Genomic DNA, 26084 nt, shown 5'->3' with positions numbered 1-26084 from the left:
AGCAACTAGTAAACAACAGAAGAGAAAAGTAAATAGAAAACTAATCACAGTTTTAGTGTATATTTTAGGAAACAGACTGCCATGCATGCTTTCCATGAAGTTTTTGGTTTGTATCTATTACCTCTTTCCACAATGAAGAGGATGTAAGAGAGGAAAAGCAAGGTAAGAGGGTGGGCCAGAAACACAAAAGAAATTGTTTAAAGGACACACCAAACACATCACTAGTCTGAGATTTTTTCCATATTTTATATAATGCTTTCACGCCTATTGAGAAAATAAATGCTTGTTGATGAAGATCTTAATCTTTATCAGCGTTCTTTGGAATTCTTGGTTTTTAACACAAAAGTTATAGTATAACTCTTTTAAAAGGCATCTAAATAATCTTATGTTTTGAACTGGCTCTCTTTTCACTGAAAATACCAAAACTCATGGTTATAGAGTTGGAAGGGTAACTGTAGTACAGAAAGTTTGGCCAATTACATAGTGTTACAGTTTTAAGAGCTGCTTCCAAAGCAATCAGACTATTCGGAAAACTTTTCATAACAAATGTGTTCTTCCTTTAAAATGTAAACAATGAGCCAATCTTAGAAGCAAACATTGACCACAGAGTCATATCAAGTCTGTTGTTATAAGTACTTTAGTTTTAACAATGCAAAAACGTGAAGGATAGGTTTACTTTTTAACTCCAACCCTGTTCAAAGATCACTTATTGGCCTCTGAAGGAACAGGTGGCATGCCTGTTATAGTTTAACAGGTAGCCTCTGGGTGAGGTATAGTAGTTCAGATACCTTTGGATGCTTTGGATGCTCTCATGTGTGGCAGTATGCACTTGCTAAAACATTCTCCTCTCTGGGTCTGGAAGCCTAGAGTCTATATCCGTATTAGGCACTGGGCAGGTATTCCAGACTTCTCTTCTGAGTCATGGATGAAAAATGCCATCTTGCAACTGACACAGCAATTCCTTTGCCAAGAAATCATCACATCCTTAGTTTCGTATGTTGATGTAAATATTCAAGTTCTTGATAATTAAGATAGATTTTCTATTTGCAACAAATATCTGAGTATTCATCCTTTTGAAAACAAAATTTACAGGGAATATTTTTTCTATCAAAGGCACCATTAATTATACTAGGCTCTCCAAAGAATTCCAGAATCACCTCAAATACCAGCAACTCAATTCTATTCCACTATTCAGATCTGTTGGGTTGGGTTGAATCAGAATTGTATTACACTTATAGTTAATTTAAGGAGTATTTACATCTTTAGGGAGTTCAGTTTACATTTTTATGAACATGTTATATTCTCCATGTATTTAGGTCCTCTTTAAGACATTTCAACAAAGTTGCCTAATTTTCTTCATAAAAATCTTGCCAATCATTTATTAGATTTATTCCTATACATATTTTGATTATTTTATAGATGATATATTTTTAAATGTAATATTTCTTAATCTTTGCTGTATGGGTATGTAATTGCTTTTTGTATATTGATCTTATATCCAGCAACCTTACTAAATTCCTAATTCTAATAATCTGTAGTCTCTTACGCCTAACTCCATGTTTCCATATAAACAACCATATCGTGTACATTTATGGACCAATTATTTCTTCTTTCCAATCTTTATAATTTTTATTTGTTTTTCTTTTCTAATTACACTGGCTAGAATATGTAGTACATTTTGAATAGTCACAATATTGGAGGACTGGTGATTTCCTTTATTATCTTTGTGAGGCAAACAATGTGCTTAAAATGTTTGTTTTCAGCTGGCACTAGATGTTTTGCACCGAGAGAATTCAAGCTATGTAATCTGCACTATTGCTAGAGTCATTTATTTTCTTAAATATTTTCTCCTATGTTTACCTTCTCTACTAGTTGATTTGCCCTTTACACACTCTAAGTCCAAGTTTTACATTTGTTCTCATTTCTAATGGTGTACTTTTGTGAAACTGAATATTGATTGTAGAATCTCCTACTGAAAATATTTTTCTCTTTCCATTCAAATTATTATACTTCTTAATATTTATGGCTTCCAGAAAGAATTAAATTTAAAAATAAAATTTACCTTCAAAGACAATGAGACGACCATGGATCTACCAAATGCTTCCATGAAATGTTCTTTATTTTTTCCTACAATATTCTCAGTACTTCCAAATATGCAGGCTGCTCTGCTGCACAACGTTAGGAATGCCATTCATATCACTGTGTGAGTAGCATGCCCTGGGATTCTGCAGTGTGCAACCTTCAAGGCTGACTGTGGTAGCCTTGCCTATGCATTTTACTTTTCTGTCTAATTAGGACTGGGGTCTCTCTCAAGCAATTAATGATAATCTACTAATGCCTAACTCCAGAAACAACTCTAAATATGTTTCAAAAAAAATTCTACTTTTGACTGAAAGTGGAAAAAATATCATGTCAGGGAGATACGTTATGATAATACAGCTTTAATAGGCAACCTCATTCTATGCCAAATCAGTGTTGATACAATATTTGTTTGTTTAGTATTATGTAATTAAGTAAATTGTCACTTCTCTTTCTATAAACACAGTTAAGATGAGGTTAAAAAAATGGGAAAAGAGGGGAGGAATTCATTTTGGAGAAAGAATCAACTTAAAAGTAATATAATTACAACTCTCATTAGTAGTAATAATAATACTTGTGGTGAGACGATAATGGCAAGGTAGTAATGATCATCATGATCATCACCATCATAATGATGCTGATATGCCCATGAATCCTAGTTGTTTGGCTTAGTTACAAGTTTAAGTTGCATTTATAGTTTAGTTTCTGCCATAAAAATTTCTTCAAAGCAGAGAGGGAGAGGATTTCATAACATAGCTTCTGCTTTCTCACCAAGAAATGATACATGCTGAACTTACAGTGACACGAGATTATCAATTATAACTTTTTAAGCTTTCATCCCATGTACAAGCAAGATCAAAAATTAATTTTATATGATTGAAACCAGAAGCTTTCTTTAGAAAGGCAGGTCTTTAGTTATATACTAAAAAGGGCAAAGGCTATAGCCAGTTCATTTTTTAGCTGCATATCTAGAGTTTTAAGTTACATATATATAATATACATTGTAGGTAATATGGAGAGACGATAGATAGATAGATAGATAGATAGATAGATAGATAGATAGATAGACAGATAGATAGACAGACATATACCTATATATAGTATATGTATTTTTGGAATATCTTATTCATTCAGTATTGGATAACACAGGTCCAGACCTCACAGGGGGTAATACCACAAGGGGAATAATGTGTGCAAAGTGCAGAGTAAGTGCATGTAAATAGCTTGCACTAGCAGAAAAAAGCACTGCATGGAGCCAAAAGAGGAATATAAATCAATCGTGATCCTGGTAGAATAAAGTTGAGATGCTCTGCCATATTTGCAAGTAATGATGCCAGTGAAAGAGCTACACAGAAGGCAAAAATAGAGACCACAGGCTATAAGAAAAAAGTTATGCACAGTCAAGAGTTGGAAAGCAACTTAACTTAAAAAAAAATAAAAACCATCTACCCTGGCAGTATATAAGGCATACTAGGCTTGCTGCTAATACAAAGTATCCAGGGACATTTGTCTTTCTATCACTGGTGCCAGGCAAAGGGTAAGTTTTCAATAAATATTTGTCCACAATGGAGGAAGAGCGATCAGTTAGATACTATGTGGCCTACTTAAAAATACCACACTTCCCCAACCTCACATGTGGTTCAAGAAAATCTGTTTCTGAGTTGTTTTTGTGGGTGTGGTTCACAGACAACTTTGGTGACACATCAGGAAAGATGGCAAGCAGAATGAGAACTAGTGCTACAAAAAGTGATCTCACTGTAACAGCATGGGTGGGCCTGGGAGTCAGTTCTCATGCAAGCCCATTAGTTCTAGAAAGTTCTCATATGACTAAGAAAAAGTTGACAGGAATCAGACAGATTTCATCATTAAGCAAACAGAAAACATCAAGCAAGTAAGGGAAAATGTTGAATGAGGTTAGGAGGAAACATTTTAAATACTTTTATAGCCTCCTGCCTCTTTCATTCCCTTTCTCAATCAGCTCTCTTCCTATCCCACCCCATGACGCTCTCCTTCCCTTACCCCAGGAACACTAACAAAGCAGGGATGTTTCTGTGTAACCCATTCAAGAAACTGCACAAGATCACCTAAGAAGAAGCTGCTATAGTCTGAATGCTTGTGTTCCTCCAAAATTCATGTGTTGAAACCTAACCCCCAAGGTGATGATATTAGGAGGTGGAAGGTGATTAAGTCACCTCATGAATGGGATTAGTGCCCTTAGTGCTGAAGAAAGCCTGTTTGCCCTGTTCACAGCCTTCTGCCATGGGAGGATTCCTTGAGAAGGTGCGATTTTTGAAGCAGAGAGGGGACACTCACCAGACCTCTAATCTGCTGCTGCCTTGATGGTGGACTTTCCAGTCTCCAGAACTATGAGGAATAAATTTCTGTTGTTTATAAATTACCTAGTCTAAGGTATTTTAGTACAGCAGCAGGAACAGGAACCTCTGCTTCTAAGACAGAGGCAGAGCCAGGATTTGAAAAGTTAGATGACAGAGCTCCTGGTCATTATTATTATACTAAACCAGATCATGCAGTAGAAACATTGCAGGCAGAGAGCAAAATGCCTTCAAAGCCATTTTCTTAAAATTATGTCATGAAGCAGCAAGTATCCTTCAACTCAGTTTTTTCTTTCTTTTTTTTTTCTTTTTGAGACAGAGTCTTGCTCAAGCTGGAGTGCAGTGGCACAATCTCGGCTTACTGCAAACTCTGCCTCCTGGGTTCAAGCGATTCTTCTGCCTCAGCCTCCTGAGTAGCTGGGACTACAGGCACAGGCCACCACACCTGGCTAATTTTCGTATTTTTAGTAGAGATGGGGTTTCACCGCATTGACCAGGCTGGTCTTGAACTCCTGACCTCGTGATCCGCCTGCCTTGGCCTCCCAAAGTGCTGGGATTACAGGCATGAGCCACCGCGCCCAGCCTCAACTCAGTCTTAAACCAAAGGTTGCAACTTTCCTTACCAGAAAAAGCCACCTAAAAGTTTTTAAATCAGCCACAAATAAAAAACAAGAAAACAACCAAGATTCCGAAATCTCCAGCAATGAAGAATAGAGGAGGGAGAGGGCAGGGTGAACATGTTACTCCCACTTAGCCTCATTCATAAAATGGGAGTAATAATGACACATATCTTAGAAGATTGTGGTAGGATTAAATACATTAATTAAAGCACTCAGAATAATGCTTGACATATCATAAGCATTTAATAAAAGTTAATTATTATTTATCTTTTTCCTACCAGGTGCAGTGGAGCTTTTTTTCTTTTTTGCTAATTAGCCTATAGTAAATTGCAATGTGTCTTTAGTTCCTGAAGCCTAAGGACGTGATGTCCAGCAATGTACTCATATTTTTAAAAATTCTATACAACTTATTTGGGTAATTCCATGTTGTGAGATTAATAAGGTAATAATACTAACCCACCATAACTTGTTATCTTAACCAGACATTTTTAATTGCTCTAACCAAAGTGAATTAAAAGATTACTGATCATGCTGCAAAAGCAGAATGGTGAAATGATTAGGAGCCTAGATGCTCATGTTCTAACTCTAGGTTAGAATCCCACTCACTAGCAGAGTGACTTTGGGCAAATTATCTACCTTCTTTATGTCTCAGTTTCCTCATCTGTAAATTGGGATACTACGAGTATTTCTCTTAGAGATTTGTTAAGAGGACTATATTAGTCTGTTCTCACACTGCTATAAAGAACTACCTGAGACTAGGTAATTTATGAAGAAAAGAGGTTTAATTGACTCAGAGTTCCATGGACATAACAGGAAGCATGACTGGGGGGCCTCAGAAATCTCACAATCATGGTGGAAGGCAAATGGGAACACCAACCTTCTTCTCAGGGCAGCAGGGGAGAGAGAGAGAGTGGGGAGAACCACCACACACTTTTAAACCATCAGATCTCATGAGAACTCACCCACTATCATAAGAACAGCATGGGAGAGTCCGCCCCCATGATCCATTCACCTCCCACACCAGGTCCCTCCCTAGACACATGGGGATCACCATTTGAGATGAGATTTGGGTGGGGACACAGAGTCAAACCATATCAAGGACTAAATGAGTCATCATTGCACATAAAGTTCTAGGAATAGTGTCTTACACATAATATGTACTTATATGAGTTGTTTCTTTTACATTTTTTCATATAGTTAAGAAAATATATTTTGCCAGTTGATTTTTACAAGTTTATTAGTAAAATGTTCATAGAGAAACATTCACATTTCCTTACTCTAAATATCCAAAATATGTTTAATACTTATTTAACTTTATTTAACATGGTCTAATATTATTTAACATATAATATTTAACATGGTTGAAATTAAAGGCTTTATGTCAGCCTAATTTTAATATATTGTAGTTATTGCTTTAATTGTAATATATTGTAGTATGTTGTAATTGTAATATATTGTAGTTATTGCTAATTGTAATATACTGTAGTTATTGCTTTAATTTTATTTTAATCTTTAGATGTTTAGTTAAGGTCACTGCCTTTCATTGTCCCAGCCGACTTCTTTTCTCAAAATCCATACATAGGCTTAAATGATAATGTTTATATAATTTACTCGTAAATTCCTTCACTACCAAAGTAAACTATTAGGCTATAACAAATATGATACATACTTAGACTATTTTTATCTTTATATACAGACACTGCTAAACATCATAAATCATAGAGCTTAAAGATTTTTTTGAATACATGGATATATTTTAAATTTTTATGCTTAGCTACCACTATGAAGTACTGAAATTAACAACAGCCTCAAATCAAGCAGTGAAAACTGCTAGTGAATCATCACATTTTATTGCTGCTTAATTTTTAGGCTTCTGGTGTGAATTAGCTGCGAGATACAGCAATTTAAAGGATAATGACTCAACTCTTTCCTATTTCCTGTTTAATTTCCTTTTAAAGAAAAGTATTGGACTTAAAAAAATTATTACTCAGACTTTCTTTAAATGAAGAAAACCGGGGAAATAGAATTCTCTTAACAAGTGCATCTTCTAGAGCAGCAGTCCCCAATCTTTTTAGCAGCAGGGACTGGTTTCATGGAAGACAATTTTTCCATGGACGAGGTCGGTGTGGGGATGGTTTTGGGATAAAACTGTTTCACCTCAGATCATCAGGCATTAGATTCTCATAAAGAGCCTGCAGCCTAGCTCCCTTGCATGTGCAGTTCACGACAAGGTTCGAACTCCTATGAGAATCTATTGCTGCCACTGATCTGACAGGAGGCGGAGCTCTTGTGGTAATGCTGGCCTGCCACTCACCTCCTGCTATGCAGGCTGGTTCCTAACAGGCCACGGACCAGGAGTTGGGGACTCCTGTCTAGAACAAAGAATTTCAGATGAAGAAATAAATGACTAAAACGAAAGCACTGTTATAAGTTTAGAAAGGATGGCTCTATATAGATCTACACAAGAAGAAAAAAAATCAATCAAATAGTATCTGTGTCACGTTGCTGTATCTTGTTGAATCTTCTAGTCCCATCCCAGTGTTTAGCATCATAAACACACATGCAGGCCAGGTGTAGGTGGCATTAGGGCAGCACTGCAGTGACAACAGCACCTTGGCAAGTACCATAAGCACAGAATGTTTGTGCTTGGGTCACTCCCAGGAAAGTTGCAGAGACATAATAGAAAAAAGCTAAAACTACAAAGGCATTTTTTTAAAAAGGTTAGCTTACTATTATTATTTTTAAATTTTACTTTAAGTTCTGCGATACATGTGTGGAATGTGCAGGTTTGTTACATAGGTATGTATGTGCCATGGTGGTTTGCTGCACCCATCAACCTGTCATCTAGGTTTTAAGCCCTGCATGCATTGGATATTTATCCTAATGCTCTCCCTCCCCTTGCCCGATAGGCCCTGGTGTGTGATGTTTAAAATGATTAACTTATAAAGGAACCAAAGCAATCAGCTTTCATATTTGTAATTATAGAAAACATTAAACCCACATTGCTAAGGGTGTAGTTAAGACTTTCTTCATCTTCAGCTATGTCCTTTTAGGGAACTGAACATTTTCTAATTTTTTATACAAAATTTTAAAACTCTCCTTATTTAAAATTGATTGACTACCCAAAACGTGTCTTTCTTTGCTTCCATTCCATGATTTATAAAGAATTAGCTTTAGTACTCTTTTAGAGTGTAGGTTGAAAAGGCATCTTATTTTCCATCTCGGAGTAATTTTAAACCACATCAATTATTTTCATGTGCAGCTGTTTTATCCACAAATTATTGCTTTAGGCATTTTTACTTTACCACACATTTCAGAAGAGAAGGAATGAAGGGGAACCAGCTAATCTACAAATGTTTCACCTACAGTAGATCAAGACAAAAAAAGGGGGGAAGAATATGACGCAAAACTTCTTTAGAAATAAGAACTGCTTATTAATAGTCTAAACCAGGGGTGTCCAATCTTTTGGCTTTCCTGGGCCACATTGGAAGAAGAATTGTCTTGGGGATACACCAACACTAACGAAAGCTGATGAGCTAAAAAAAAAAAAATCTCATAATGTTTTAAGAAAGTTTATGAATTTGTATCCGATTGTAAGCCTCTTGAGAACAATCTTGGGGTTTATTTATGTTTCCCAGCACATAAGTAAAAGTTCTCCAACAAAATGTAAAAATGGTAGGGGAAAAAGTAAATTGGGAATCAACTCTTTAGCAATAATTAAATGCAAGGAAAGTAGATTATATATCCAGTGTTTACCAAGCTTGGTAAACAAAGCACAAGATTGTTCTCAAGAGATATACAATCTGATCTGGGATGTAATAATTTGCACATAAAGCAATGAGAGACTACTACAAGGCGATAAAACATGCTAGAGACTGGGAGACCCAGAAAAAGAAAAAAAGGCTGGATGGCGACTATGATAAGGTTTGGATATGCTAAAAAGGGGCAAGAAAGACATTCTCTAAAGGCATACATGAAGGTTTAAAATGAATAAGGAGCTGGGCATGATGGCTCACACCTGTAATCTCAGCACTTTGGGAGACAGAGAGGGAGGATCGCTTAAGCTCAGGAGTTGGAGACTCACCTGGGTGACATACTGAGACCTCGTCTCTACTAAAGATAACAAAAATTAGCCAGGCATGGTGGCACAAACCTATAGTTCCAGCTACTCAGGAGGCTGAGGTGGGAGGATCACGAGCCCAGGAGACTGAGGCTACAATGAACTATGATCATGCCATTACACTCCAGAAGGAGTGTAATATCTTTTCTGTTTGCTAAAATTATACTGCTTTGGATTCACCCATTTATTTCTATTGTGTTTTCTAAGAAGGAGAAAAGGCTACAAGATGTTGAGATGTTCACCTGTCAATGAAAAGGAGATATAATTTGGCCCAGAAAGAAAGTCTATTGATCCAAAGAGCAGCTTAGATACAGAGCTGTATTCAGTATTACCCAGGTCTCATGCTATCTACCACCAGCAGTCCTCACTGAACTTACCCCCAAGCTGAGTAATTCTAAAGTTTAGAAAATGCTAACAATTTTTAAAGTGTCAAGAAATGATGGTAAAATGAACACTTACATTTGGTGTATGACATGAACATATACAAACAAAGTATTTTACTATAGAACCATAAATTGATGGAATGATCAAATGAGATTATAGAATCATGACTGCAGAAATAGAAATACAAAGTCAGGAGCAGTGGCTCATGTCTGTAATCGCAGCACTTTGGGAGGCCATGGTGGGCAAATCACGAGTTCAAGAGATCAAGACCATCCTGGCCAACATGGTGAAACACCATCTGTACTAAAAATACAAAAATTAGCTGGGCGTGGTGGCACGCGCCTGTAGTCCCAGCTACTCGGGAGGTTGAGGCAGGAGAATCGCTTGAACCTGGGAGGCGGAGCTTGCAGTGAGCTGAGATCGCGCCACTGCACTCCAGCCTGGTGACAGAGTGAGACTCCGTCTCAAAAAACAAAAACAAAAACAAAAAAACAAACAAAAAAATGAAGTCTATTGACTAAGCCTACTCATGTAGGATGATATCTTCCAGAGAAAAAGATGGTCATTAAATCAAGTACTTGTTATAATAGTCAAATGATATCAAGTTCTAAAGTCAGAGAGAAATTGTTAAATCAATAACTGAAAATTTACAGATTTTATTGAATAAATGGTAAAGTATTTAGTTGTGAAAATATAAATTTTTCTCCAGAGAGTTAAAACGCCCGAGTACTGACCCTCCTTTGTTTGTAATTGACAATATCCCTAGGATGTTTTCTTGAGAAAATTATTAGTATCAACATTTTAACTCTGGAGAAAAATGTATATATAATAATAATTTTCTTTAAGAAAACATGCTAGGGTTTTTGTCAGTTACAAAGAAGGGTTAGCACTCAGGCTCTTCGCCTTAAGGAAACAACTCTGAATGTAAAATTCTTTATGACTCTGATAAAGGGTGTTTTTCTGCATCTCCTAGAAAGAGGTGTGGAAGTTTTTTGTGGTTGGTTGAAGAATTAGAATCCAAGTTAGATTCTGTTCTCTTAAAGCAGGATCCATTTTCTGCATGTAATTTCACAATGGGTGCTATGACCAGCTAAGCCTATAAATGATCACTGCACCAAATCAGGACTCTGCTATACTACTGCTTTACTTTACCACGGCCTAGTACATATAGCAAAGTTGCATAATAGAAGAAAAACAAACCCTGGTTTTACCATTCTCATGGCATTAACATAATCTCCAGTGAGTAAAATGATACTTCTTAAAAATTGGCACAATTTATCCACTGTAACTATAGCCTATAACATACTTTCAGTAACAGGGTGATCATGATAAAGAAGAATGCTGGCCAGGTGTGGTGGCTCACACCTGTAATCCCAACACTTTGGGGGACTGAGGCAGGATGATTGCTTAAACCCAGGAGTTTGAGAACAGCCTTGGCAACATAGCAAGACACCATCAATACAAAAAATTTCAAAAATTAGTTGAGCGGCTGGGCGTGGTGGCTCACACCTGTAATCCCAGCACTTTTGGAGGCCAAGGCAGGCAGATCACCTGAGGTCAGGAGTTCGAGACCAGCCTGGCCAACATGGTGAAACCCTGTCTCTACTAAAAATACAAAAATTAGCTGGGTGTGGTGGCAGCATCTCTAGTCCCAGCTATTCGGGAGGCTGAGGCAGGAGAATTGCTTGAACCCAGGAGGCGGAAGTTGCAGTGAGCTGAGATCATGCCACTGTACTCCAGCTTGGGCAACAGAGTGAGACTCTGTCTCAAAAAGAAAGAAAAAAATAGCTGAGCATGGTGACACATTCCTATAGTCCTTCCTACTTCAGAGCCTGAAGTAAGAGGATCACTGAGCCCAGGAGGTCAAGGTTGCAGTAGCCATGATCACACCACTACCCTCTGTAATGAAACGGAGTTTCATTAAAAAAATAAAAAATAAAGAAGAACTCTCTTTGTCATTCAACACCTGTTTTTGAAATCTTGATATGTGGTTAACAGACCTGAGTGTCCCTGGAAAGAGGGGGGTCCCTGGAAAGAGGTCTCTTTTTTCTTTTGAGACAGTCTGACTCTGTTGCCCAGGCTGGAGTGCAGTGGTGCAATCATAGCTCACTGCAGCCTCAACCTCCCAGGCTCAAGCAATCCTCCCACCTCAGCCTCCCAAGTAGCTGGGACCATAGGCAGTGCCACCATGCCTGGCTAATTTTCTAAAACTTTTTGTAGAGGCAGGGTCTCACTATGTTGCCCAGGCTGGTCTCAAACTCCTGGGCTCAACAGATCCTCCTGCCTTGGCCTCCCAAAGTGCTGGGATTATAGGTGTGAGCCATCGTGCCCAGCCTAAGAAGTCTTTTTAATAAGGAAAGACTCTGGAACAAAGAAGATAAAGAAGTTTCAAGCTTATTTGATTTAGAGGGAAAGGCTCTGGAGCAAAGAAGGTAAAGGAGTTTCAAGCTTATTTTATTTAGAGTATCTTTACACAATGTAGTGAAATTTCATTAATTTGTATTCATACAATGAACTAACCTCACCTAGTTTGGGCTATTCTGTAATATTTATGATGCAAGAAAATCAGTAACAAAATTATAAACTAGTTCTTTCCAGTTAGAAGGTGTAAAATGAAAACAGTTGAACAATCATTCAGGCACTAGAAAATATTATTATGGCAATCTCCTAGGATTTGGGCTTTGCTCCCCAAGAAAAACCAAGCTTTCCAAATACAATATTTTAGCAAACCAAATCTATTACTATTTTTTCTTGTAATATTATTATTTATTATTATTATTACTTAACTGTATTATTATTTTTTTTTTTTTTTTTTTTTTTTTTTTTTTTGAGACAGAGTCTCGCTCTGTCTCCCGGGCTTGGAGGGCAGTGGCCAGATCTCAGCTCACTGCAAGCTCCGCCCTCCCGGTTCAGCCATTTCTCCTGCCCTCAGCCTCCCAAGTAAGGCTGGGACTACAGGTGCCGCCACCTCGCCTGGCTAGTTTTTTGTATTTTTTTAGTAGCAGACGGGATTTCACCGTGTTTAGCCAGGATTGGTTCCTCGATCTCCCTGACCTCGTGATCCGCCCCGTCTCGGCTCCCAAAGTGCGAGGATGTCACAGGCTTCGAGCCACCCCGCGCCCGGCCTTCTTAATTATTCTTAGAAAAAAATGTATATAAAAGCACTTTGATTATTATCCATAAGCCAAATATTTCCAAAGTAGACATTGCCCACATTTGGTTAATTACCTGAATTTACAGGGTTAGTTTCCATTCCATTCATTTGTATGGTCATGTCATTTAGTTCACGTGATATGTGCCAGCCTTAGCTGAAATTCTGATTATTGGCAGAGTTTAAGAAAGCTTGGGAAAGGCACCTAGGCAAGTGCTTTTATCCATTCTGGTCAAGGGGTCCTGACCTGGAGTTCATGCATGAGCTTTTAGGAGGTCTGCAAATCTGCAAAAATTGCACATAACAATTTTATATGTTTTTATATGTTTAACAAAAATCTTTTTTTTGAGACAGGGTCTCACTCTGTCACCCAGGCTGGGGTGCAGTGGTGTGATCTCGGCTCACTGCAACCTCTACCTCCCAGGTTCAAGCAATTCTCCTGCCTCAGCCTCCTGAGTAGATGGGACTACAAGCATGTGCCACCAAGCCCAGCTGATTTTTGTACTTTTTTGGTAATGACAAGGTATCACTGTGTTGGCCTGTCTGGTCTCAAACTCGTGTCCTCAAGTGATCCACCAACTGTGGCCCCCAAAGGGCTGGGATTACAGGTGTGAGCCACTGCGCCTGGCTGATTTTTATATGTTTAGATGAAAATTTCCAGAGAGTTCATGATTTTCATGATTATCAAAGGTGCCTCTCCTTCTAAAAAGGTTCAATTATTGATTTAAGGAGTTCTTATTTGTCAGTCCTTATTGGAGATGCAATGATCCAATGAACTGCGATACAACTTTGGGTTGGAAGATCTGAAATGGTGTCTTCTCTCCACTGACCACAAGCTGGGCTTTGAAATTAGAGTTATAACCTTTCCCTTGCAAATCCCTGTGAGGTCTGCTTTCAACCGCTCGCTGCTGTTTGAAGGCAAAACTGTTCCAAATGTAATTATATACATGTTGGGGATATTAAACATTTCTTCTCTGAAACTCTCTTGTATCCTTTGTCTATTTGATTAACAATACTTTTGCAACCCTGTTATATGCCGTAGGTGCCAAGGATAAAAGGATAAACCCAAATATACATGTCCTTTGTCTTCCTGGATGGATATATAGCAGAGAACATTTTCATTTTTCCTAATTCTCTGTATCTACTGGAGAAAGAAAATGATAAAACATACCCAAGTTTACTTAATTTCAACCAGAAACTCTCAAATTAAATGCATGAAGTAAAGTGACATCTAGTGTTGGTTAAGTGGCAGTGAAATCTGTGTCAGGACAAGGTATACTTTAACTTTATTTGAACAGACTGTTAAACTTGGCTTTGTCAAGTTACCAACTCCAGAAAGCATCGTTTTGCTTTTAAAAATATTTTAGAGTAGTTCTGAAATAATCTGAATTTAAATGTTAATAACATTGTTTTTATTTTGTCAAAATAAAATACTTAACGCATACAGAAAAGTCTAGAGAATGAAATAAGTTGTGTATCTACCACCCAACTCTGTCAAATCTTAACGTTTTGCTTTACTTACATCAGATATTTTAAACATAAAACGTAGTAGACACGTTTGATGCCTTATTAACTATTTCTGATTTCATGTCCATCTTTTTCTCTTTAGAAGTAGTCAATATTTGGTTTATTATCTCTGTGACTGTTTTTGAATTTTTATTACATATTTGTGTACACATAAAATGTATAATATTGCACATATTTTACAGCTGATATAAGGGATACCATATGGTATAAATATTTGTGCAACTTACTTTTTCTAGTTTACTATTATGCTTTTGAGATGTCATGATACTGGTCATCTAGTCATTTACTGTAACTGCTGTATGTTAGCATTCCATCAAATGAATTATACAACAATTTATTTAATTTACAGCTGATGGACATTCAGAGTGTTTTCAGTCTTTTGCTCTTATAAACCACGCTACAGTGAACACTCTTATACCTGACCCATTGTGCACACATTTGCGAGTTTCTCCAGGCTGCACGAGGAGGTATTGCACAAGTGTATACTTTCAAAACATCCATAGCTATTGAGCATTTGCTCTCCAAGATGGTTGTATTTTACACCCTCAGTAGAAGTGTGAGAAAATTTCTGTGGCTTCACATTCTCGCCAGTGCTTGGTATTGGCAGGCTTTTTAATTTCTGACAATCTGCTTGATATAAAATGTTATCTCATTGTGGTTTCAATTTGCATTTCTCTGACAAGTAGTAAAACTGAGGTTTTTAAAAAAATGTGTTTTTGCTACTGAAGTTTCTTCCATGAATTGCCTATTCCTGTCCTATGCCTACTAGATTGCTGGCATTTTCCTTAAAGTACTTGCTGATATAAGTACTTTATGGGCTTGATATATTGTAAATATTGTTTCTCAGTTTATGGCTTGGCTGTTCACTGTGTTCATGGAATCTTTTCATTCCAAAGCAATCAACTTTGGCCGGGTGCGGTGGCTCATGCCTGTAATCCCAGCAATTTGGAAAGCCAAGGCGGGTGGATCACCTGAGGTCAGGAGTTTGAGACCAGACTGGCCAAAGTGGTGAAACCCCGTCCCTACTAAAAATACAAAAATTACCGGGTGTGGTGGTGTGTGCCTGTAATCCCAGCTACCCAGGAGGCTCAGGCAGGAGGATTGCTGGAACCCGGGAGGCAGAAGCTGCAGTGAGCCAAGATTGCGCCACTGCACTCTAGCCTGGGCGACAGAGCAAGACTTTGTCTCAAAAAAATAAATAAATAAAAATAAAAAATAAATAATCAACTTTATGAATCTTTCCATTTTTATTGCTTGTTTTAAAATCTTTTTTTTTTTTTTTTTTTTTTTTTTGAGACAGAGTCTCATTCACTCTGTTGCCCAGGCTAGAGTGCAGTGGTGCAATCTTGGCTCACTGCAACCTCTGCCTCCAGGGTTCAAGCGATTCTCCTACCTCAACCTCCCGAGTAGCTGAGATTATAGGCATCTATCACGACGCCCAGCTAATTTTTGTATTTTTAGTAGATATGGTGTTTCACAATGTTGGCCAGGTTGGTCTCGAACTCCTGACCTCAAGTGATCTGCCTATTTAGGCCACCCAAAGTGCTGGGATTACAGGTGTGAGATACTACAGCTGGCCTTGAAAACTTTATTAAGCTTTTCTCTTTTATTTTCTATTAAAATGTTTAAAGTTTTCTTCCCGCTTATTTAGGTTTCTAAATTATAAACTTTTCTGTATTGTGTGAGGTAGAAAATCCGATTCCTTTTGTATAGTGGATAATTATTGTCCTAGCATTATTTAATGAAAAAACCATCCTTTCCTAATTGTTCATTTTAGCTCATCACCAAAGTCACTTACAAAATTAATTTTGGGCCAGGCACAGTGGCTCACACCTGTAATTCCAATACTTTTCGAGGCCGAGGAGGAGGATTGCTTGAGGCCAGGAGTTTGAGACTAGCCTTGAAAACAAAGTGAGACCACATCTCTACAAAAAAATTTCTAAAATTAGCCCAGCACAGTGGTGTGTCTGCCATTCAGTTATTTGGGAGGCTGGGGCAGAAGGATCGCTTGAGCCCAGGATTTTAGGCCACAGTTAGCTTTGATGGCACCCTGCACTCAAGCCTGAGTGACAGATCTTTTAAAAAGAAAAAAATAATAATTTTGTAAAATTTGTCTTGCATAGCACTACCCGGCTCCTGAGGTTCTCAGTTAAGTCAGGTGTGTATACTGACTTCCACCTATGGGTTTATTCCTACCCACATGCTGAGCCTGTTTTGCTGTCTGGTGCCTGAGAAATATTGGTCAACATCAGGACCATTCTTCCTAGTGTTTCCAGACTCTATTCCTGCTTTCTGGCCATTTGTTTTTTCTTGGGGTCCAATCGTTGTTGTTTGCACTCCTATTCTAGGTTCTGAGCTAGGATGGCCAACCATCCTAGCTCTGAACTACCTGGTTTCCCCAAATGCAAGACTTTATGTGCTAAAACTGTGACTGTCCCTGGCAAACTTGGCCTGGATGGTTGGTCACTTTAGATGTATCCCGCGGTTTTCACTTCCTCCCATGTTGACCTCTTGACTGTCCAGTTTAGTGCTATCTCTGTGCTCACAAATCATATTTACCTTGAACTTGTATTCATTGAGTGCCTATGATGTCAGAGGCTGTATGAAGCATTTTCATGTCATATCTCATTCAACAGTTAGACAGCTCTGCATGATTTCCTTTTACAGATGAGGAGGTTTTCATGTAGTTGGCCAGGATCACAAAATTAGTGACACAAAAGAATGAAACCCGGCCAAGCACAGTGGCTCATGCCTATAATCCCAGCACTTTGGGAGACCGAGGTGGGTGGATCACGAGGTCAGGAGATCGAGACCATCCTGGCTAACACAGTGAAACCCCGTCTCTACTAAAAATACAAAAAATTAGCTGGGCATGGTGGCGGGTGCCTGTATTCCCAGCTACTCGGGAGGCTGAGGCAGGAGAATAGCGTGAACCCGAGAGGGGGAGCTTGCAGTGAGCCAAGATGGTGCCACTGCACTCTAGCCTGGGTGACAGAGCAAGACTCAGTCTCAAAAGAAAAAAAAAAGAATGAAACCCAAGCTTCCTGACTACACATTTTTTTATTTCCACCAAACTTGTCATCTTCCTGGCCTGAGTTGCATACTTGGAGCCTCCACTCTGTACTAACTGAACTTCTGGGTGAACTCCACTATGCCTTGCCTAGCCTCTTGCTGTCCTTCATATATCTTTTTTTATTTTTTATTTTTTTTTTGAGACAAGGTCTGGTTCTATCTATCGCCCAGGCTGGAGTGCAACGGCACAATCTCAGCTCACTGCAACCTCTGTACCCCTCTATCTACGAGGCTCAAGCTATCCTCCCGCCTCAACTTCCCAAGTTGCTGGAACCATAGGCATAAGCCACAATGTCTAGCTAATTTTTGTGTTTTTTGTAGAGATGGTGTTTTGCCATATTGCCCAGGCTGGTCTCAAACTCCTAGGCTCAAGTGATCCACCCCTCAGCCTCCCAAAGTGCTGAGATTATAGGTGTGAGCCACCACACCCAGCCTATCCTTCACACATCTTTAACCTAATACGATAGTACTTGAAGTCAGCATCTTCTATTGTAAAGCACAAATGACAAGCCATTTGTTATGCAATGGTATAAATATCTCCAATGTTTCAGTAGGATAAGCACTAAGAAGAAAGATAAGCATGGATATAGTAGTACGGCACATCACACTGCCACATCAGATTGCATCCCTCCAGTTAACAGGTCATGACATGCGATGTGGAATCTTTGCATTTTAATGTATTCATTTCATCAATATTTCCTTTTTGGTAGTTTATTTAAGAAATCCTTCATTACGTTATTCTCCTTCAATTTCTCCAAATACCTAATTTAATTAATTTGTAGATTATGAATATAAAATATTATTTGTGGAATATTAGTTTCCCAAATATTAACAGAAATAAGGTATGTATGTGGGATGGGAGGTGGGCCAATTAGTTTGGGAAACTAATATCTTTATTATAGAACTTCTCAGTCTCTATTTTGCTAATTTGTAGTGTGACTTTCCTACAGAGAGATACAGTGTGTGGCATTTTTCAAATGCTATGAATTTTTCAAATGACCATGACACCTTTTTCTTTTGTTGCATTGGTTTTGTTTCATAATTTCCCATGTGCCTTGGAACATCCCCTGGGAAATGGTGTTTTCATCTGTAACAGCACAATACCCTCCAGAGGGCAGCAGATTCCCTTGGCATATGGCCAATCATCTATTCATTGAACAGATTGATGAGGGACCTGGAGCATGTTATATTATTATTCCAGTCAGCGATATAAAATTTCTAGTTTCTGTAACAGAGACAGGCATTAAAATTTAGCTCAAGGCTGATAATAAAATAAATTATTGGCACTGAGATATAATACAAAAAAAATCTAATCATGTCTCTGACGGATTACAATGGCATACATTGTATTGTAAAGTCTAGATCATGTCTTCTATTTTTCCTCTTAGCCTCAATCAAACAACAAATATCAGCTGAGTGCTCCATAAGGAATAAGATGAACTATTACCATTAGTTCATTTCTCAAGGAACTTACTAAGAGATCAGAGAGATAATTAGATAAGGCAACACATTAATTCATTGAATTTCATTGACTGCAAATCAGAATCACTGGGGGGCACTTTTAAATAATAATAATGCTCAAAACTCACCCAAGAACGTTAAATTTGAATCTTTGTGTTTGGTTCCAGGCATGAGACTACTTTTTTTAAATTATACTTTAAGTTCTAGGGTACATGTATACATGTGCCATGTTGGTTTGTTGCACCCATTAACTCATCATTTACATTAGGTATTTCTCCTAATGCTATCCCTCCCCAATCCCCACCTCCCAACAGACTCCGGTGTGTAATGTTCCCTTTCCTGTGTCCAAGTGATCTCATTGTTCAATTCCCATCTATGAGTGAGAACATGCGGTGTTTGGTTTTCTGTCCTTGTTACAGTTTGCTCAGAATGATGGTTTCCAGCTTCATCCATGTCCCTACAAAGGACATGAACTCATCCTTTTTTATGGCTGCATAGTATTCCATGGTGTATATGTGCCACATTTTCTTAATCCAGTCTGTCATTGATNCACCCATTAACTCATCATTTACATTAGGTATTTCTCCTAATGCTATCCCTCCCCCAATCCCCCACCTCCCAACAGACTCCGGTGTGTAATGTTCCCTTTCCTGTGTCCAAGTGATCTCATTGTTCAATTCCCATCTATGAGTGAGAACATGCGGTGTTTGGTTTTCTGTCCTTGTGACAGTTTGCTCAGAATGATGGTTTCCAGCTTCATCCATGTCCCTACAAAGGACATGAACTCATCCTTTTTTATGGCTGCATAGTATTCCATGGTGTATATGTGCCACATTTTCTTAATCCAGTCTGTCATTGATGGACATTTGGGTTGGTTCCAAGTCTTCGACATTGTAAATAGTGCTGCAATGAACATATGTGTGCATGTGTCTTTATAGCAGCATGATTTATAATCCTTTGGGTATATATACCCAGTAATGGGATGGCTGGGTCAAATGGTATTTCTAGTTCTATATCCTTGAGGAATCACCACACTGTCTTCCACAGTGGTTGAACTAGTTTACACTCCCACCAACAGTGTAAAAGTGTTCCTATTTCTCCACATCCTCTCCAGCACCTGTTGTTTCCTGACTTTTTAATGATCGCCATTCTGACTGGTGTGAGATGGTATCTCACTGTGGTTTTGATTTGCATTTCTCTGATGGCCAGTGATGATGAGCATTTTTTCATATGTCTGTTGGCTGCATAAACGTCTTCTTTTGAGAAGTGTCTTTTCCATATCCTTCCAGGCATGAGATTTTAAAAGCATGTTTTCAGGTGATTCTAATGAGTGGCCAGGGTTGAGACTTGCATTAAGAGGATAAAAAAGTATTTTTGGAAAGAGGTTTCTGACCTTTTCAAGCAGGTGGAGGAATTTAGAATTCTTTTCCCAGGGAGAATGTTTCAAATGTAGAAAAGCACAAAAAAGACAATGGTCATTCTTACATCCTCTGTCCAAAGTTAAACTTTGTTAACATCTTTATTCTTCCTTAGCCATCAGAATTGCAAACAACAAAATCATACAAAACCCACACCATATAGTTCCTAAACTTAACTTTAGAAAACATTTCCTAGGAGAGCAAAAGACATCATTTTTTCAATCTCCAAAAATGCTTTATAGCTCACCCTAGTTAACAAATAGTCTGGCATATTCCAAATAGATCCACTGGGCCATGGACCTCATCTAACAAAGATGAATTCCGTTCATTTGCTCTGTGAATAGAGCTAAGAGGCTTATTTGTGCAAAGACTAACTGATGAGGTGGAAGAAGAGAGAGCAAGACAGCAAGAAAATATTAGTGAATATATATCTTCCAATTGCAAAGAGATATGGAGCAAGTACCTGCCTAGATGGAAGGAATGAGAACTATAGGCTATAGTTATGGATGGGAGGTTTTCTTTATGCAAAATTAACTAGCTTATAGTGGGAAGTGAGTGGATGGAAACGTGTCTCATTAACATCATGTTCGAACTTACCATAAGCTCAGTGAGGGTCAATAACCTGACAGGATGGCTGTTTTTAGGGCATCATAGGACTGAAGATGACTTCCTGACAACAGTTAAAAATCTTTGAACCAGAAGACAATTTTGAAAACAAAATACAAGCAGAAATATGTCCTCTGACAGCAGATAGGTATTTTAAGCAATGGATCTGATCTGTATTTTGCAAAAGGCTCTAGAAATTAAACCAGAAACGTTTCACTAGGTCTAATGAAGTATATCTTGAATGATCCAGAGGAAGATATTATTGTCATCCCCATTTAACAGATGAAGTATCTAAAATCAAAGAAACTGACTGATTTTCCCTAGACTACAAGCTAATAAGTAGCCAACTGGGATTTGAAACCAGACACACTGATTGGGTCCATAGTCTGTGTGCTTAACCACTGCATGGTACTGCCTCATAACTTACAGAAAAATAATTCACATTGCAATACAGAAAACCTATATATTTACACATTACATTTATTACGCATTCTAAAAATTTAGGATATTACTAGTTATCAATGGTGTCTATAATTTTAGTTGATACATATGTTTATACAGACATGATATCAATTATTATAATCAACACACAATTGGTATATAAAACAATGGTGCATCTTTGAAACAGAGTAAAATAAATCTCATAGGCACTTGTACTTGTTCTTTCTCTTAGGGAAATGTTTGTGAACTCAGAAACCCTTTTCTTTTCTAGGAAAAGTGATGAATTAATTACAAATTTCTGCAAATGGAAGTTCACTCATTTATTTGGCCACCAAATATTTTTTGAGTTTGGAGATCAAAGTAGTAGAGTCTCAACTCTGAAGAGTCATACAGACCTGGGTGGAATCCTGGCCACACCATTTTCAAGCTATGCAACCTTGAAGAAAATCTGTAATCTCTCTAAACCTCAACAAAATGAAAATGCTCACTGTCTTATATAGGTTTATTGTGATGATTTAATGCAATAATTCATTTAAGGGATAATACCTGTTTGGCATATTAAAAATGCCATCTATTAGTATCGTTATTTAAAAACCTGTTAAATATCCCCATTTTGTTACAGTGTTCTAAGGTTTGTTAACGACCTTAGAGCAATGAAATAAGGATATAATTTTGCCCTCATAAACTTATATCCTCATAGAAAAGACACAATTTTATTGTGTTCATGTGGTGATCACCAGGCAAGTCACTTAAGAGTTTGAAGACAAATAAGATGCCTTATCTAATGGTTAAAATCTTATTAAAGAAAATCTCTTTGAAAGTAGCTTACATTTTTATAAGATAAAGCATTTCTATATGTGGTCTAGAAAAAGATTTAAAGTAGGTAATCCAAAATGATTTGTTGAATCAAATTGTACTGCATGCCTTTCCTTTCTAATTTGCTATGAGTTAGGAACCACAAGAAGCCTTTTCCAAACAGCTATTTTAAAAAAGTTTTGTGCTGGGCGCAGTGGTTCATGGCTGTAATCCCAGCACGTTGGGATGCCGAGGCAGGTGGATCACTTGAACTTAGGAGTTTGAGACCAGTCTGGACAACATGGTGAGACTTGTCTCTAAAAAAAATACAAAAATCAGCTGGGCGTGGTGGTGTATGTCTGTAGTCTCAGCTACTCTGGAGGCTGAGGTGGGAGGATCGCTTGAGCCCAGGAGTTGGAGGTTGCATTGAACTGAGACTGTACCACTGCACTCCAGCCTGGGCAACAGAGACAAACTCTGTCTCAAAAAAAAAAAGTAAAGTAAGATAAAATAAAAAATAGTTTTCCTTTAACAATCCTACTACAGAATCACAGGAAATTTTAAAATATCACATATATAGCATCTACCTTCCAATTACACATTCAGATGTTTTCACTCATTGCCATATGTGTTATCACATATTAACTGTTATCTTTTATCACTATTATAATTGTCTTTTATTACCAACTATATGCTGACATGCCAAAAAATTCAACTTACCACATAAGGTGGATGAAACCCCGACAATCAATTCACAGTGATCGTTTACCTTCCACTAACAACCCTTTATGTAAGACGAGAACAAGAGACGGTGAAGTGGTTTAATGGCTCAGTTTCTGCAGATCAGTGAGAACTGGAAGAGTCGTGGTGGTTGACTCTTACCCTGTTGGCTAAAGAGTGGCTGGGTCAGGGCAGGTTTTCTGGTTCTAATGTAAGGCCATGATCCACCTATGAAATGCTCCTGGCTTCAGTTTCCTTATTTGAAAATTAAGCATAAAGTATCATTTTGTGAACACATAAGTAATATAGACTGATTTCTGAATATTTGGAAAATACAGACAAACATAAAAGTAAAAGTAATCTATAATCTTATCACTCACAGAAAACCATTATTAATATTTTGACATATTTCTCTTTAGAAAGAGGAAAAGAGAAAGGCAGGAAAACACACATATATACAAATTAGGAATGGGCTATAACCAGATGTACAGATGAAATCAACAAGTAGGAGAATACTTATTATTACTTTAAAAAATAAATTACAAGATATGAATGATTTTGGGAAAAGTATAAATTACCACAACAGCAGGAAACATGAATATATCTATAATTATGAAAAAAAAAACCCTGAAATCATTTGCAGAAATTTTCTTCCATGAGGCAGGAATTGCATATCCATATCCAATCCATTGCAATTCCTCTTTTACAGAATGGGGAAACTTGAAAAGCTACATAGCAAGTCACCGGCAGAGGCAGGACTTGTCCGTCATTTTCATTATCATAATCACCATTCTCTAAGTAGATCTGGCCTCCAACAAGAATAAGCTCATATGACAATAGGGAAGTCATTTAATAATCAGTAACCCGGGACCTACTATGTGCTAGGTGCTCTTCTGGGTACAAAAAACGCAATGGTGGGCTGGGCGTGGTGGCTCACACCTGTAATCCCAGCACTTTGGGAGGCCGTTGCGGGCGGGTCATGAAGTCAGGAGTTCAAGACCAGCCTGACCAACATGGTGAAACCCTGTCTCTACTAAAAATACAAAAATTAGCCAGGCATAGTGGCACACACTTGTAATGCCAGCTACTCAGGAGGCTGAGGCAGGAGAATCGCTTGAATCCGGGAGGCAGAGGTTGCAGTGAGCCGAAATCACACCACTGCACTCCAGCCTGGGTGACAGAGACTCTGTCTCAAAAAAAAAAAAAAAAAAAAAAAAAAAAAAAAAAAAAAAAGAAAAGAAAAGAAAAGAAATGCAGTGGCGAATAAGGTATAGATCCTGTGTTCAAGGAGCTTCTAATTGAGTCAAGACAAATAATTCTACAAACTATATGGCAACGTGTGAATGGTTATAACAGGTAGAAACAAGTGTTGTCAGAACCCAGAGGAAGAAGTGATGCCATGGGTGACAGGGAAGGGTTCATACTGAAGGTACGATTTGGGCCAGCTCTCGAAGGGCAGGCAGGGAAGAGAAAGAAAGGTATTCCATGCAGAGGAAGCAGCATGTGTGAAAGCCACATACCATAGATAATCTATAGGTTCATTGACTTCTTCACTACTTCTCTCTTTAAGAACAATGCAAGGGGACATTACGCTGCATTTGACCAAAGGCAGTCATTCTTGGCAGCGTCCTTTCCTTCTTCCATCATGACAAAACTGCTGTTAGGTCACATTAAAATAGTAGCAGTCTTTGGCAGAAACCTACTGTATGCTTCCTTAATGAGTTGTCAGAGGTTCTGCAGTGCCATTTGTCTTGTAAACTAGTTTTTATGAAGGCTGTCAGTAAAGGGTAAAGATGGGGATACGCAATATATTCACCAGTCAGCGGGGGGCTGAGAATCTGTTCATTCAGAATCAGCAGGGGACCGTGGGAAAATGTCTATTCTTTAAGCATGCCTCTGAAGGACTACCATTCAAAAGACGGGGTGAGGTTTGTAAGAAGCTAAGAAAGTCTTCCTCTAATTTAAACTCCCAGGAGTCTCTGCAGGCCCTCTGTCTGCTTACAGACAGGGAATGAAATAAAGCCTAGCAGACCTTCTACCATCAGAATGATCTTAATTTTGACCACTCACCAAAACATAATTCAGAGATCAACAGATGAATCTGATACTATCCAGAAGGTCATGTGTATGGGTAATTAAGTTGACAGTCACAGATCTCAAAATAATTCCCACTCAGGCTGCAACACAGGAATTTCACTGTCTCTCTGAGGCTATGAACTATATGAAGCATTAAGAATTGAGGTGTTTGTTTTGTTTTGTTTTGTTGTTTGTTTCTTCCTGAAGTTCTTACAGTTTGGGTTAGAAGAGCTAAGGAGTAAAGTTTGGAGGCAGACAGATTCTGGCTCTGTGACTTGTTCTCTGTGAAACCTTGAGCAAGTTACTTAGGAATTCTAGCTAATAATACCTGTTTTATAGAGTGGCTGTAAGGATTAAATGAGATAATGAATGTAAAGCATTGGCACAGAAGTGCTTAATAAATGGCAATCATCATGATGAATATTATTTTTCTGTATATCCAAGAGCAGTCTAGAGTTTCTCTAAAACAGAATATATACCTATAGGGAGATGAAAACTTTTATTAAATATAAATAATTATGGATAAATGAATAAGTAAAATATTTTATACCAGCATATTTTGTCTTCTGTACTATCCATAATATCTAGCTTGCTTTCTATAATCAGGTCATCAGGCAGAAAGCTGAACCAGTTTTCATTTATCTTCTTAATCTATCACACTTCTACTTGCTCCACTCTACTTTGAAATCAAGTGTAAGTATTAGCATGCTTGCAAAACCTCATTTTACAGTGTATGGTTTTAAAATAATTATATTGCACCATCTCACATCCTCAACATGTGTGGGAAACTGCTGAAAGCTTTACCTACAAAAAGACTCCATTGTTACTTAAACTGAAAAGCTAGCCTGCCCTTTATTTTGACTATTTGTATAAACTACTTGTATAATTGAAAGCATAGTCACAAATCAAAGAATATTCTTTATTTTAATCTTCATTCTTTCTAGTTATTAATTTAAACTATAAGAAAATAATACCATCTTGGTTGGGCACAGTGGCTCACGCCTGGAATCCCAGCACTTTGGGAGGCCAAGATGGGTGGAACACTTGAGGTCAGGAGTTTGAGACCAAACTGGCCAACATGGCGAAACCCCATCTCCACTAAAAATACAAAAATTAGCCAGGCATGGTGGTGCGCGCCTGTAATCCAGCTACTAGAGAGGCTGAGGCACGAGAATCACTAGAACCCAGAGGTGGAGGTTGCAGTGAGCCGAGACCATGCCTCTGCACTCCAGCCTGGGTAACAGAGCAAGACTCTGTCAAAAAGAGAAAGAGAAAGAGAAA

At 38.0% G+C, this 26084-nt stretch overlaps 2 long non-coding RNA genes across 3 annotated transcripts in view; one reads left to right on the top strand and one right to left on the bottom strand.

Annotated features, from left to right (window-relative positions):
- Positions 1-26084, bottom strand: part of LOC108521798 (uncharacterized) — a 66992-nt gene that overhangs the window by 6913 nt on the left and 33995 nt on the right. The gene's annotated exons all lie outside the window — the stretch shown is intronic.
- Positions 825-21709, top strand: LOC108521799 (uncharacterized). The gene is made up of 2 exons (XR_001883283.1): positions 825-1003; positions 21484-21709. It is a non-coding gene; the product is annotated as an uncharacterized LOC108521799 (long non-coding RNA).

Source organism: Rhinopithecus bieti, unplaced genomic scaffold (genome assembly GCF_001698545.2).
Source record: "Rhinopithecus bieti isolate Rb0 unplaced genomic scaffold, ASM169854v2 scaffold_61298, whole genome shotgun sequence".
NCBI classification, from domain to species: Eukaryota; Metazoa; Chordata; class Mammalia; order Primates; family Cercopithecidae; genus Rhinopithecus; species Rhinopithecus bieti.
Note: the sequence above shows the minus strand (reverse complement) of the source record. Positions and strands in the feature narration are given on the sequence as shown.